This window comes from Aegilops tauschii, chromosome 2, assembly GCF_002575655.3.
Source record: "Aegilops tauschii subsp. strangulata cultivar AL8/78 chromosome 2, Aet v6.0, whole genome shotgun sequence".
NCBI lineage: Eukaryota > Viridiplantae > Streptophyta > Magnoliopsida > Poales > Poaceae > Aegilops > Aegilops tauschii.
Genome location: NC_053036.3, coordinates 49946040 through 49949309, shown reverse-complemented (window position 1 = coordinate 49949309; position 3270 = coordinate 49946040). Strand labels below are relative to the sequence as shown.

The following is a 3270-nucleotide window of genomic DNA, read 5'->3' as shown; positions in this document are numbered from 1 at the left end:
ATCTTTCATTAATGAAATGGTTCATACCATAATTAAATATGGGTGTAAAATTACAACAACGAAAAAGGTAGAACTCATAAATGCGTCATGCAGATAGAGGGACGTCTTTGAGATAGAATATCAACACCGCATCACACATATCTTGAAGACATGAGATATATCATATCTATGGCATTTATGTTTCTTCAAGTCTCCTCGTCCATTGCTATAAGAGGTGGCATAGACCATTTGGATTTGCATCTTTTATGTGCTCTCTTACTTCCCTTCTGACAGTATATTACTTGAGACATGGGAACCCTCAATGTGAAAATCCTGCTATGTCTGCTACTCCTCATGCCACTCCATTTGGTTCCCGGTAAATATTTCGTAGAATAGTCACCCTCAAAAACAATGCACTCATTCAATGTATATATGGTATATATGTTTGGTAGTCATATGTGCAATTTATACTCCTTCACATACATTCTTTTCTTTTTACACTACAGAGTATTGTAGGATATGAGTTTTCATGCACCATATTTTGATTGTTGTTTTGTAGGTTCCGGGGGCGCAACATGCAAAGAGCTCAGTAGGACATATACCAATCCACGCTGTGATAACGATGAATGTGTTGAGGCCTGCCGCAAGGAGGGCTTTACCCGAGGGGCGTGTGGAGGTATTATCAAAAGGAAAAAAATTATGATACTTTGTTTTTGCAAAAAAGAGTGTTAAAGAAAAAAATGTGTTAAGGCTGTGGAGGATGTGTTGTAGCAGTTAATAAGATTGTGTATCAAGAAGAACTAATAATGATGAGTGTAAATTGTGTGACTCTGCCAAGTTGTCCTTATTTTTGGCTCAAAACACACACATGAATATCTAACTCATGCAAATGTTCTAAAAAGACACATGCTGGAAATACTAGATCCATGTGACCATGAAACATAATTTATCTGCCTGGTAAAGTGTGTGTTGCAAAAATGATGTGTTCTTAGTGACTCGTTCGATATATATCTGCAACAAAAGGAATTTCTTAGATCATCAGACTTGCTACCTGATTTGCATAATTAACACCAAGTGAATAAAAAAGATGTGTGAGTTTAAGTAATGTGATTTTTATGTATGAATTATAGAGATATGTAAGAGGATGCTAAAAATGTGGCACACACCTATTATTTTCCAAAGATGAAATTGGAACATATATAAGTCTTGTGCGCTCCTTAATGACCGTGACCAAATGCAACATTGGGGAGAACATTGGTTTCATAAACCCTTTAGAGTGTAAGAAGATAACAACAGATTAATCTCATACCATAGCCTTTACCATATTATTTTCTCGGATTCGGAGTGGAGAGTATATTGATGGGTTGTGGACTCGAATGCAAATATACCGGACCAATAATTCAAATCGGAAATATGGCACTTGGACCGGAAGAAAATATAGTCGAATCAACACTCTGTTAGGTAGATAATTATATTCCTAGCAACATTTGGGAAGGATTTAAACTTTTGGCCTTGCATGAATTATTTATTTAATAAAGATATGATTTAGGCTAAAATCCAAGCTTTGCGAGAGGATATCAATACAAATTCAATAATTAAACCATCAACTCTACCAGTGATAAAATTCAGAGCTAGACATACTAGTCAAATGAAATTGATTACTCCATAATTAGTAACTCTATCATATTAGCCTTGGATTTTGTCAGGCCCCTGGGACCGAGGGTACCCAGGCCCGTCTGCCTGCGGCCCATAGCGCGGCGTCTACCAGGGCCCAAGGATGGAGATATGGTGACCCTATGAGGTGCACCCGCAGGAGGCGTCAGGAGGTCGAGCAATGCATTCCCCCAAGGCCGCCTCATAGCAGCTCCCTCGCGGGGGCGGAGCGGGGCTGTGCGTCGTTGTATGACTTTGTATGTTGGGTCATGAGACCCATGCTTGTAATATCATGTTATGTAAAGCTCTCTGGAGCCACTTAAATAAGTACTTTGAGTTGTAGAGTTATGTTGTGATGCCATGTTTTATCTACACATATCGTGCATATTGTGTGTAGAGTTATGCAAGTTGGATGCACACCCACTTAGTTTATTTTATTGAGCTTTCATATATTTATAGCTCTAGTGCATCCGTTGCATGGCAATCCCTACTCCTTGCATTGACATCAATTGATGGGCATCTCCCTAGACCGTTGAATAGCCGCGTCAATGTGAGACTTTTTCCTTTTTGTCTTCTCCACACAACCCTCATATCATCATATTCTATTCCACACATAGTGCTATATCCATGGCTCACGCTCATGTATTGCGTGAAAGTTGAAAAAAGTTTGAGATTACTAAAGTATGAAACAATTGCTTGGCTTGTCATCGGGGATGTGCAAGATGAGAGCATCTTGTGTGACGAAAATGAAGCATGACCAAACTATATGATTTTGTAGGGATGAGCTTTCTTTGGCTATGATATTTTGAGAAGACATAATTGCTTGATTAGTATGCTTGAAGTATTATTATTTTTATGTCAATATTAAACTTTTATCTTGAATCTTTCGGATCTGAACATTCATGCCACAATAAAAAGAATTACATTGAAAAATATGCTAGGTAGCATTCCACATCAAAAATTCTGTTTTTATCATTTACCTACTCGAGGACGAGCAGGAATTAAGCTTGGGGATGCTTGATACGTCTCCAACGTATCTATAATTTTTTATTGTTCCATGCTATTATATATTCTATTTTGGATGTTTATTGGGCTTTATTATACACTTTTATATTATTTTGGGACTAATCTATTAACCGGAGGCCCAGCCCAAATTGTTATTTTTTTGCCTATTTCGGTGTTTCGCAGAAAAAGAATATCAAACGGAGTCCAAACGGAACGAAACCTTCGGGAACGTGATTTTCGAAACAAATGTGATCCAGAGGACTTGGAGTGGACGTTAAGCAACCAACAAGGAGGTCACGAGGCAGGGGGCGCGCCTACCCCCCTGGGCGCGCCCTCCACCCTCGTGGGCCCCTCGTGGCTCCACCGACCTACTTCTTCCTCCTATATATACCTACGTACCCCCAAACCATCAGCAGAGGAGCCAAAACCCTATTTCCACCGCCGCAACCTTCTGTACCCATGAGATCCCATCTTGGGGCCTTTTCCGGTGCTCCGTCGGAGGGGGCATTGATCATGGAGGGCTTCTACATCAACACCATTGCCTCTCCGATGATGTGTGAGTAGTTTACCACAGACCTTCGGGTCCATAGTTATTAGCTAGATGGCTTCTTCTCTCTCTTTGGATCTCAATAC

At 39.9% G+C, this 3270-nt stretch overlaps 1 long non-coding RNA gene across 1 annotated transcript; it reads left to right on the top strand.

Moving 5' to 3' along the window:
• The first annotated feature begins 230 nt into the window (after positions 1 to 230).
• LOC120974392 (uncharacterized) lies at positions 231 to 807 on the top strand. The gene is made up of 2 exons (XR_005769800.2): positions 231 to 355; positions 539 to 807. It is a non-coding gene; the product is annotated as an uncharacterized lncRNA (long non-coding RNA).
• The last annotated feature ends 2463 nt before the right edge of the window (positions 808 to 3270 follow it).